The sequence below is a fragment of the Frieseomelitta varia genome, unplaced genomic scaffold (genome assembly GCF_011392965.1).
Source record: "Frieseomelitta varia isolate USP_RPSP 00005682 unplaced genomic scaffold, Fvar_1.2 scaffold_823, whole genome shotgun sequence".
NCBI lineage: Eukaryota > Metazoa > Arthropoda > Insecta > Hymenoptera > Apidae > Frieseomelitta > Frieseomelitta varia.
This window is the reverse complement of record NW_025110616.1, coordinates 134208-147288: the sequence shown is the minus strand read 5'-3', so window position 1 is coordinate 147288 and position 13081 is coordinate 134208.

The window sequence follows — 13081 nt, the reverse complement described above, 5'->3', positions numbered from 1 at the left end:
TTAAAATTAATGTTATTTGAAAATGTTTCAAAATAGCCATGCTGCCATTTCGTGTAATACTCATCGAGAAACAAAAGTTATTTTCTAGGATTTGATAAATCTGTAAACAAGCGCGTGACTTGTATACACACTGTTGGATATCATTACGAAATTACTCGGTGAAAAATAAAGGAACAACGACGTGGGGTATCATTAAACGAAACGATCGTTTACGGGAATTAATCTACGCCGCGTTTATCTGATCTGTGTACGTTGTTAATTAATAACAGAAGCAGAAAAGTATGCCGCGTAACGCGCTCGCGTTGAAACGGTTGCGTCACCTCTTCTCTCTACCAGTGAAAATGGTAACGTTATCTTTTATGTACGATGATGGTCCGGAATACTGACCATTTAACGACTTTGGCGGGTGAATAGAGCGGGAAACTTATCGGGAAACCCGAAGAGAGAAAGATGAGAAGAGCCCGCAGCAACGATTATAAATTAGAGGCATTGGAGCGTTCAATCAGCGAGCGTATCGCGCGCGTTGAACAGCGTGTCACGTTTGTCAGCCCTGCGTCATTGTGATTCAGCGGAACTTTTAAACTTGCTTCCTTCGCCGAGTGAAATTCACCCGTTTCTTACAAAACGGCATTCGCTTCATTACCATCTCGTTGGAGTTGGCAATTTGCGATCGTATTATATTTTTATACGATGGGCAAAGAACTCCGTGTGATTAGGTTAGAAAATTTTTGATTCTCATTCGACAGAATGACATCGAGTCTTACAGATTTATCATATCCTAGAAAATAACTTTTGTTTCTCGATGAGTATTATACGAAATGGCAACATAGCTATTTCGAAATATTTTCAAATAACATTATTTTTAAATTACTTTTTGAAGTTATTTCAGAAATAATCGATTTGTAAAACAACGAAATTATATAGTTGAGTATTTCATATAAAAATTAAATTAATTTAGTTAAACGATTTATTTGTTATGTACTATTTAGGCCAGGATCTATATTTGTTTTTTCTTATTTTTGATAGAAATAACTGGTTTCTCAAGGTATAATATTTATAAGTCGCTATTTCTTATTGTACTACAGCATAATTACTACGCTTACCTACAGACTCAAATCTTGAAATCGTTCGATATTTTAATGGCGATAAAAGAAGTTTATACATGCTCCGTGATATTGATAAAACAAGTTATTACTTGTAAAATATAATACTTCCCTTCCGTCTTCGTCATTCGTAGACAGACTATTCTCATTTGCAATTTTAACAGATGTTTCTAAATTTTTTCCTCAAAATTTCGATGACACACATTAACACATTATTTTGATTTTCATTGATCCTTTTTTCCCATTTGAATAACGATTATTATGATTATTTTCATTTTCATTGATATTTATTTCAAAGACAAATCTCCAATTATCAAAGAAACATTGTTCTCTCAAACAATCAGTCCTTCAATCTATTATTTTTCGAATTAGCTTGCACTTAGCTTCAAATTCCTTTAACTGACCAAATGAGCTACACCATTACTTACCACATGTTAATTGAAATCCATCCATCTACCAAAGAATGTTGTTTAAAAAAATCCATTTACGAATTATTATTCGAAATAAATTTCGCCCCGGTCTGTGCGAGAGTGTTAATTATCGCCTGCCTCGGTGTTGTAAGTTCATACGGAACACAATTTTCAATTGACGTGTAATCTCCGCGGCAACGAGGAAGCGCTTGTTGCCGTTCCTTCGAACCGTGGATGTTCCGTGGAGAAACGACGGGACGTGAACGTGAACGTTTAAAGACGCACGTTATCCGTCGTAGACAATGGCAACGTGGTTTGAAAAGGGCATCGCGTCGAGCGTAGGATCGAGCAGGAGCAGGAAGGCAATCGGGAATCGGAGTTTATCAAAGTGAATCGCGGCCCGCGATCGTAAAAACGTCCGAAGGCGAAATTGCCGCGCTTAGTACTAATTACCGGCTTCCACTTAAAGTGATTAACGCAGGAGTTATAAGACACGGTGCTTTTCTCTGCGTCTGATAGTGTCGATTTCCAATTAGCTGTAATAACATATAGCTCCGCCGTGCGGTAATTGCTACGCGAATAAATTGCATCGAACGGGGGAAAATCGCTGTCGTCTAAACGTTACATCGAGCGACGAGACGCTCGCTGAGCACACGCTCGCGTCCCTACGCACACGATTATTTATGTTAATTAACCGCCGCATCGTAGAAACCACGCGCTATCAAATTGTTCCCCGCGAAAATTTTTTCTCCCTATCGAGTTACTAACAGAAATTGAGGGAAGACGTCATCGTGAAGAACCATCGTGATTTCTCGTCTTGCACAAAATCACAAGCAACTAATTCCGATCGCCGTAATACACACATTCTCGACTATTTATAGTGTTTCCACGCGTAATCGTTCAACTCGCAATTAGTTGGTTAGTCATCTCTCCGACTCGCACTCTGATGAAATTTCTTCGGGCCGTCGGGGACGGATAAGAAAAAAATGTTTGGAGGAGCGCGGGCGTTCTTTCACGTAGCTGGCTCGGTGTTTGCAACGGGAGGGGAACGTGACTTGCAGTCGGCGGTAGTCGGAGCGTGTGCAATTGCAAATTTCGTAGGCGCCGGCAGGCCACGGAGCGTGGCGCGGGTTCGACGGTGGCGCCGGAAGCGCGGCCAACCGGGCGTGTCAGCGCTGACCAGCGCAACGCCGCTTCTTTTGCCACTGTTCTGTTGCGCTGCACCTGCACACGCTCCGCAATGCATACCGCCGTCTCCGTCTCCGCCGCCGCCGCCGCTACCGTGATTGGTCTTCCACCCACGCGTGCCTTCGCCGTTGGAACCAGTCCCAAAGCCACATAAAACCCCGCGCTTTTACTTGGCCGCCGCTGCGCTCGCTCGCTCGCCCGCCGACACCTCAAACACCCGTATTCGTCGATAGCACCGTGACAACCTGCGTTTAACCCTCTTTAACACGCTGATAGCCACTCGTTGCCAGCTGATTATCACAGGCAGTTCAATTAATTATACGCTCGCGTACGAGACCGGACGAGATACTTTATCGCCCGGGGAGAAAAACATTGCGGCGAAAGAGAAAAATTCGACAATTCAGAACTCACAGTTCCTTCAGAATAATCTCCAATCTTCGCCTTGAACAAAGAGCGAGCGAAAGTTAGTTGAAAAGAGAGCGAAGAAAACGAAAAGGGCGAACACACACACAGAAACTACCGCGGCGTCCAAGTGGAAGAAAGAAGGGTACAAGGTGGCTCGTCGATACCCGCGAAAAGGGAGAGAACGAGGGGCGGTGGGCGGAGGGAGGGGGGTCACGGGGTAGAAGAAGGAGAAGAACCGACGCGGAAGGAGAAAAGGAGGAAAGGAGAGACGACGTTGTCGGGAGCGGGTGGGCACGAGAGGAGGTGGGCAGGGGGTTGGCAAGGGGGTACGATCGAAGTACGTCGGACAGCAAGGAGGCGCCGGTACTGCGCGCCACACCCCAATGCAGCAACTCCATTGATTATTGTTGCCGGTGCACTTGCTACCCCGCCTTGGCGAACAGGACAAGTATGCCCCGATTCCAGGCTCCCAGCCAGCTACCAGCGGCGGCTCGCAAGGTGTTTCGACCGGTAACATTCCATGTTAGGAAATTTGTAAGAGACCGTCGGTCCCGCAACGGAACAATGCTAATGCGCCTTCGCGATCCGTCTCTCTCTCTCTTTCTCTCTCTCTCTTTCTCGCGGTGCTTTTTCTTCTTGTGCGTGCTCGCTTGTATGCCCAGCGTACTTGTGTGTGTACGTGTATGTGTATGCCCAGTTACGTACGTAGGACGCGAGTTTGCTCCGATCTTTCGACGAAAGGCTATTTCGAGACGAGGTAGATTCGTCGTTGAGAAAGCGAGGGAGAGGGTTTAGGTTTACGAAGAAACACAGTGTGTCGCTATCAAGATCCTTTCCATCACGTTATTTATTCATTCGACGTTCAAAGGACGTCGCGATTCTTCAGAAGTCGCAGGCATCACACACGGTGTATTTACCTCCGATTTCGCTCGATAACGCGCGCGAGATACGCGCGTAAAATTGACAAAGCGCGGGGGAGCGAGCAAGGTACCAAGGTACGACCATAGATTATCCGTGTCCATTTCGCATCAAAGTGGCGAGCGTAAACAAGCGCGAATGCAGGTCACGTTGGGCTCGGCGTAGGGTTGCATGCACGCGGAAAAATAGGAGAACCGGTGTCAAGTCTGGTGGCGTTGCAAAGCACGCGGCGTGGCCAAAGCGCGCAAACCTGGTACACACACACACACACACACACACGCACACGCACACATACATCGACCGTCTCTATTTCCTCGTCGGATTAATCTCGATAATTAGAAAGCGTATCACCCACTCGTTGCACGCGCCGTCGACTTGGAGCGTTTCACTTCATTCGCCTCATTCACCAAACTCGCGTTACCCGCTCACTCGAGTCGCACACCTCCGCTCACGCCACTCGCTAAACCTTCTTCTCTCTCTTCCCTTTTCCGTCTCGGCAGGCGAGCCACCACCATCGTTCCTTCAGTCGTTCACTTCGCATCGTGCCACCTGTCCCTGTGCTACGGATACACGTACGTGTATCCTTCTATACGTCTTTCTTTCTCTTCGTTCCTCTTTCTCCGCCGAGTGACGGCGAAACGTCAAGAAAACGCGCCATCAGGAGCCACGAAATCGAAGGGTAATTCGCGTTCGAGAGATCTCCGGGCAATCCTTCTCCTCCTCCACCCCTCTCGCAGTGTATCCGTTAGTATCGATCCATACCCACCTCGTTTGCCGTCTGATTGTTCTATTTTCTCTCTCACCTTCTCGTCTGGGCACGTAAGATGTATGAATTTAACAGCAACAGGTGAAGTTACCTTCGACTTGTAACAAATTGGAGAGAAGCTATTGTTTTGGACAAGAATTTTCGTGCAAAATTAGCAAAACAGGCGAAACAATATGGACAATGTATACGAAGAAGAAAATGGGACTGCTAACACGAGGTTGTAAGAGACGTGTCTACGCGTTTGACGTGATTTATAGTCAGGGAAATAATCTCAGCAGCTAGAAACTTTGGGTCTAATTATAGTATAGCTCATAGTTCGTCCGAAATCAATTAGCCGCTCGGAGCTATTAACCGGGTGGTGATGCGCGCCGTCATAATGCTGAGCTGTTCTCTCTCTCTTGCCCTTGTGCTGCACACCACAAGTATTCTTCAGCCTCGTCTCGTCTTGTTTCGACCACCACGCTTCAAGCGATTCCCCCGATTGAAATTGAAAATTTTAAGGCCAAGACCTGCTAAATAAAAAGACTAAACAGGATTGAGGCTACTAGTCTCTACTAATTCTACAGATACACGAGTCCCTTAACTACTTGCCACGCACGTCAAGAATTTTTCCTTCCAAAATGCAACATTTCCTCAGTTTTAAGTATATTTAAACGTAATCCAGGCCAAATAAATGACAAGTTTATTACTTTTTTTAATAATTTCTATCCAATGATATCGTACTGACGAGTTCAAAAGGAAAAGAAAGCGACGATTTATTGTATACGGTTTCGGTCACTCGTTATGGTCCGCAATCAGTTGCCAGCGCAAGTGGTTCAGGAATTTAATAGAACTGTGTTCAAAAATGCGAAAAGATATTCTGTTCGAGATTCTGAACGTTTTTAAATATTACTATTCGTATTAAGGTAAAATATATTCCCAATACTGAGAAAATAATTTCAATATACTAATTTCAAGTATATTGAAATATAACCCAGGCAAAACAAATGATAAATTTATTACTTTTTAATAATTTCTATCCAATGATATCGTACTGACGAGTTCAAAAGGAAAAGAAAGCGACGAATTATTGTATACGGTTTCGGTCACTCGTTATGGTCCGCGAACCAGTTACCAGCGCAAGTGGTTAGGGCGTTCAATAGAACTGTGTTCAAAAATGCGAAAAGATATTCTGTTCGAGATTCTGAACGTTTTTAAATATTACTATTCGTATTAAGGTAAAATATATTCCCAATACTGAAAAAATAATTTCAAGTATATTGAAATACAAGCCAGACAAAACAAATGATTAATTTATTACTTCTTAATAATTTCTATCCAATGACATCGTACTGACGAGTTCAAAAGGAAAAAGAAAGCGACGATTTATTGTATACGGTTTCGGTCACTCGTTATGGTCCGCGAACCAGTTGCCAGCGCGAGAGGTTAAATGCAAAGCGCGCGTCACGAGCGACTGCGTGACGCGGGCAGTACGATCGGGCAAGGACGGTGGACGGTGATTGTTCTCCGGAGAAGGCGCCGCTCAGAGTTCCGGGAATGCCGGGATCGTCGCGGAGCAGGTAGACGACGGACGCGAGCTCGGCAATTACGGTTAACCGTGTTGGATATCATCTGTTGGTGGCATGCGCGCGGTACGCCGAACCACGCACACGAGATCCTCTCGCCGCGGCCCGATGACGTCTACGTATGTACGTGCTTCTTCTTCTCTCTTCTCTACCGTCTCGCTTCGGTGTACAGATATTTAATACAATATCGAAGAAAAAAGAAGAGAGAACGCGAGAGGGCAAATTGGAAAGGTTACGCAGGGTGAGAGAAAGGGAAAGAGAGGGAAAGGGAGAGAGAGAGAGAGAGAGACAAGGAGTCTAAGGTAGGTGGACGTGTAGAAGAGTAAAGAGGGGCAGTCCATGGGGCAGCCCCCTGAAAATTACAAGCTATACGTTGTTCCAAACCGACCATCTAAGATAATACCTGCTCAGCCTGCAGCCATAATGAATATGTAAGACAGATTGTAGGCTAAGAGGGAGCCTCCGTAGCTACCGCAGCGCGATACGGTTGTCCATGCGCAGATTATATTCCAGCCCGATTACGCACGGCCGGCTGATAATTTATTATTTGCCGCGAGTAAAAATCACCGAGGAAACGACCCGCGGCGTTCGTTCCGACAGCGCTTCTTCTTTCTCTTTCTCTCTACATTATACACGTACGTATGCACGTATATATAAGCTCGCGTACGCGTTAGAATGTTCGCCCTGCGTAGCCTGTGGCTCCTACGACGTCGCGTCTCGTCGCCAGGGCGGACAACTAGGCCGGAAAATCGCATCGCGTGCCAGCGAAGGCCTCCAGATTAGATAACAGGCAATATCGAAACACGCTGCGCTGATACAGCGGTATGGAGCGGAGCGGAACGTCACGTTCCTAGCGACGAAGCTCGAACTCTCGGAGAATCGATGAATGAAGGGCCGCGCTCATGTGCCCCAGCGCCACTCGTCCCGTTCGGTAGCGCGGTATGCCGCGCGCCGCGTCTCGAATTATCGTTATTGCTATCGTACGTTAATTATTGTACGTAAGCCGGCGGCCCGCAGGGAACCGGTATTTCATGATCATCAAGGATAAATAACGCAACGTATAATGACCCGGCCGTCGGAAATGTATTTGTTTTTCAGCGCTTCGTATAAATTACGCGTAGTTGATGTTATCTCGCGGGGTTGAAATTCAGCCGCGGACCGATACCGACGGGTCTGCTTGAAGAAATTACTTTTAATTACGCCGCCAAGATTCATCTCTCTCTCTCTTTATCTCTTCACGAGAGGTTGCTTGTCCTCTGTCTTCAGTTCGTCGCGTCGCTGTCCCCAGAGAATCGTTCCTTTCCAACGTTCTCAGATCGTCCTTGTCCCTTCAAACGGCTGATTGTGGCCAGTCTGATTACATCCCTTTCGCGTAGGAAGCTCCTCGTCGTCGGTCTCTTCGTCTTTTTTTTTTTTTTTTTTTTTTCACTCGGAAACACTTGCGTTTCCATCTTTGTCTACTCAGACACGAACGTCGAACCTTTCAAATTGTCTCCTACGCGTACTTTTTGGTCACCGTGTTTGGAAGCGTGCCGGCTCGCAACCGAATTCACTCGAACGTGTGCCGTCACTGTCGTCGAGTCGAGTTTCCGCCACTAGAGGGAAGCAGACAAAGCGGATCCAATCGCGCGCGGCGAGTCGTGGTTTCGCGAAAGGGACCACGATTATCCTGCCCGACATCCGGCAGCGTGCGGCACCGGATCGATCATCGACCGCGCGACGAGGATGAAACCGACGCTTGATGCAACACAGATCCGAAAGAGATCGGCTCTATTCGGTGTGGTCGTTGCGTTGCACTCGGAAGAAGAAGGAGAACGAGACGAAGAAGAGGATCAAAAAAGGAGAAGAAGCCCAAGACCGAAAAAGAGAAAGAAGGAACGAGGGTGGAGGAGAGGGAGCACGAGGCTCTCAAGGGGGTGGCAGGTGACAAAGTCGGGTGTTTAGGCGTCTTTGCAGGTTAAAATTGGGACCCGGGCGATCAAAAGGCAGGGTGGTGGGAGCCGACGAGAGAAGCGGCCGAGAGTGTACACAAAGGGGAGGAAGAAAGAGGAGCCGATAAGAAGAATGAAGAGGCGACTCGGTCGGTGGAAGGAATGCCGTCGGACGAGCGCCGGAGGGCAGCCGTTTCTCTCTCTCTCTCTCTCTCTCTCTCTCTCTGTTGCTTCCAGAACGCTTCTCCCTCCACCCTCTGTCCTCGCGCGGTAACGGAGAATACTCTCCTCCCGATGCCTCCGTCCTCGTTCGTCCCGTAACATCCTTACCTTCTATCTTCCGTCTGATTTCTCCTGGTGCACATGCCCCGTCACCCTTCCTCTGCCTCCCTTCTTCCCTTCTTCCCTCCTCCTTGCCACGTACGCATCTACGCGGTGGTGGTGGTGGTGGTGGTTGCTGATACCTCCCGGGGTCTCACTTGTCACACACGCAGCGCGGCCGCTCCCCTCCGCCACATCCTGACAGGACCCTGGACCGATCTCCCTCTCGTGTTGCACCCCTCGTTCCTGGGCCCGGCCGCCAGGTTGCATCGGCACGCCAGCGGCAATAGCCGTGGGCCGTGGGCCGTGGGCCGTAGGCCAAGCACCGACACAGGTGATGCACGGGCCTTCTTACATCTTCCATCCACTACCTCTTGCGGGGTTTCTCCTTTCCCACCGGCTCAGAGAACGTATCGCGCTCTATCCCTTCCCCTTTTCTCCTTTTTCTCCCTCGTCCCTCTCTCTCTCTCTCTCTCACACTCTCTCACTCTCTCTCTTTTCTCTGTGTGTACGTCTCGTGTATCTACAGTCCTCGCTCCTCCAGTCCTCGTCGCCCCGTGCGAACGAAGACGCGTCGTGTGCACGGTGCACGTCCAACATCCTCGACCCGCGCGACGCGCTGCAACGCCTGTTATTGTCCATCTTGTTACAGGTATGCGACCGACCGACCGACACGCAGCCCCGCCGCCAGCTGCACGTGTTCCCTGCGGTCGTTCCGTGACCCTGGCACCTGGGTCGCGTCACCGATACCCATTCTATCTACCTGCCGCTTCCACGCCAACTTATTTCACTTTTCATCTTTTCATCGCGTATAGGGATCACGTTATCGCCCACCGTTGTTCGTCTTCGAATCTTCGGTTACTTCGTTCGACGAACAAACAGGAACAGACGAACAGAGCGCACTGTCGGTGATATTTTTGTAAACGCGATCGGTGCGAATATTTTCTGAGTAAAGGCAAAGAATTCAAGGTTTAACACTAGAACTACCGACGACCAAGGTATAATATTTGTGGCAAAGAAATTAAAAGATGCAAGAAGAAATTAACAATACGATAAAGAACGCAAACTTCTGTTATTAAAATAATTTAAACGATCAAATTCTGTTATTAATAATCACTTTTATCAAAAATCACTCGACTTGGTTAGAGGGCGTGTGTGGTAAAAAGTGCTGTATGAGAGATGCGAAAAAAATAGAGGATTAAGGTAAATAAAAGGGAATACGTTTCAAAAACGAAGGCAAAAGAGGGTAGAATAAAGGTACCGAATAAAGTGAACAGATAAATAGGTAAATAGAAGGTAACCGAATAATAGAGGAAATAGAAAAAGTGAGGTTAGGTTAGAAAGCGTGGAATACCCAATCTCATTAAAAATCACTCGAGTATCTAAAAACACGCCGTTATAAATGTACAAAATTTCCATAGAAAATTATGAATTGGTCATTTTGACAACTCCGGTAGTTCTAGCGTTAAATTCTCTGTGATCATTCGTCTCGTTCGTTGGAAATCCGATCGAGTTATCGAGTGTGATAAAAGAGGAAACGAAAGAGGGAGGAGGCCAGGAAGGAAATTAATCGAAGCGATCGGTACGAAATGAACATCTTAACGAGAGGTACGTTTCGCGCGTGGCGGAGAGGAGGAGAACGCGGAAGAGAGCGGCAGGCCTGGCGGCAACTTGTCCAAATGGAAGAACGGCGCGATCGGGAATAAACTTGGCCATATACGTCTCGAGATATACTTCTCTCGATGATCACGTTAATTGATACCAAATCGGACGCCAAAGTGCCGCGTCTATCTCCTCCTATCTCAATCGCTGTTTCACACCTCCAGGGTGGACGCCTGGCGGCAGTTGGCGCATACTTTTCCGATCCCTCGTCCGAAAAGGAATCGGCCTGGCGTTCCCGGTTACGTAAACCGCAAGCTGCACGCTCGTTTTGCAACGCTCGTTGTCACGGCGAGCGGATAAAATTGTGCGAAACTGCGTGGATCCGTCTCGACGCCGAGGCGAGTTGAAATTGTGAAATTCGAAACGCAACTGCGCGAGTAGAAAATACGAGTGTTTGTGGACAAACGGAAGGACGACGGTTGATCGTATTTTTTCTGTGGAGAAATAAATTTCACGTGGCCTGTTCGTTTATTTAGATGCGCGCAGGGGATTTATAAATTGTGTAAATTGTAACTTCAGGCATAAAAAGTTTATTTGTGAACGCGGTTCGTTCATTTATTTACGCGGGAAGTTTGTAAATAAAATTATTATTTATACCGTAATATGTTTAAATATTCTATGAATACATAGGTAATATATTTTTATGTTTGCCCAGGATATTTTAATATACAGTTATACATCTCCAAGTCAAATAAACAATTATTAGTATATATCTGTATTTATTTCTTTTCCAATGTTAAATGTATGTGTACATTATTAAAATTGAATTTGGTTAATATATTATTAAAGCTGAATTTTACTAATTTATATAATTTACGAGCTGCAACCTCGAGATAAAGACGTCAGAAACGAAAAGTTCTACAGTAAAGATTTTAAAATTCGATTGTCGGCAATCTCGTTTCTATTTGAAGAAACAAGCATGATAGAAACAGCATTCGCGGGACAATAATGTGTTTAATAATCAACGAAACGGATACAGAAAGAAGCGAAAGACTGAGGAATGTCGTAGCTGCGTTTCAAGTTTCACGCACGATTGCCTACAATTAGACGAGTGTAGATTTACAAGTGTCCTCCGTGCGTGTGTATTCTTTCAACAGCTAAACCAACGCCGTGTTGTTGTTAACTTTGAGACTAGACATACTAAATCACATTTATCTCAGCGCGAGCGATAGCGCAAGCCAACTTGAAACAACCAGTCGGGAAGGTTAGTAAATTAATGGTAAAACGACCGGTAAATGGTGAAATGTTATCTGCAATATTTTGTCGCGTTCACACGACAATCCGTGTGAATTTTCACTGTTTACTGTTGCATTTGAGATGTATCATTCTCTCTGAACAAATTGTCACGCGTTCGTTTCACTGAAACAAAAAAAAAAAAAAACAAAAACACCGCCAGCAATTGAATTGAAAGAACAATCGCGTGGAACAGCATGCAGGTTCGATCGTCTTCGATGAAATCATCCGGTGTTTCGTCGTGTTAGAAACGACGGACGAATCGTGTCTCTGGCGATCGTCGTTTGCTGGATTTCGTGGCCGCGGCCGATGCTGCATCTATCGCAATCACACTCCCTCGAGTTGTTACGCCGGTCGTTTGCCTTTCGAAATTGCAACCCGGTTTGCAAAATTGCGGCGAACACCTGCCAACACGTAGCGACGAGTCGCTATATTCTGATGGTACACGATACGTATTAACGTATCCGCTTTCCAAATGACTCTGGCAAATTATCGATTATACGGGGAAACGCAACCTCTCGCTGAAATATCCGGCTACGATGACGATGATGGACGCTGGCTTGGACTTTTCGACGATCGGTAGACTCACGGTCGGTTTCGAGAAGCTCGCGCGTGGACGCAATAACTGTGTTCAGACGAACGGGGCACGTGATAGAAGGGAGCAGAATGTGTGCTGCGAGCCGATGGGAATTGAGTGATTCAGATTAGTGAGAGGGAGACAGGTGCCAGGTAGAAGACGATGAAAAATAATTTCGCGTCGATTGTTGCACGAGAATTAGTTTATTACTCTCGAATTGTATTATTATCGGAGAGTGTAAGCAATATCTTGTATTACAAATTCCACATTTTTTTGAAGTATATTGTTCCGTAAGAAATTATTAGTAAACAATAATAATTAATTAATTATTTATAGACTGATTGTTATCAATTATTATATACTAAATTATTATTAATAAACAGTAATTAATTAATAATCAAAATTATTAACAATTATTGCATACTAAATTATTGCATACTAAATCATTAAACAGTAATTAATTAACAATTAAAATTATTTATTGTACGTTAATTAATTAATTAAAATAATTTCAATTATTAATTAATTGTTGTTTGTTAATAATAATTTAGTATACAATAATGAATAGAATTATTAATTAATTATTAAACAAATAAAATTATATATAAACAATAAAATTATTAATTATTTATTTATTTACTAATTGTTATTAATCATTATATACTAAATTATTATTAATTATTATATATATCTGTATAACTATATTTTTATTATTATATTATTATATATATCTGTCCAATATAATAATATATATAATAAAAATATAATATCTATAAACAGATTATAGATATTATACTTTTATTATTATATCATTATAGACAGATTATAGATAGATATTATATTTTTATTATATCATTATATATATTATTATTATATATATCTGTCTATAAACAGAATTATTGTACTGAAGTATTGTACATAGATTATTACAGAAATAACTTTTGACACTGCTCTCCTGTCTGTCCACGGCTCGCGTCGAACTACTGCACACTGGTTTGGGCA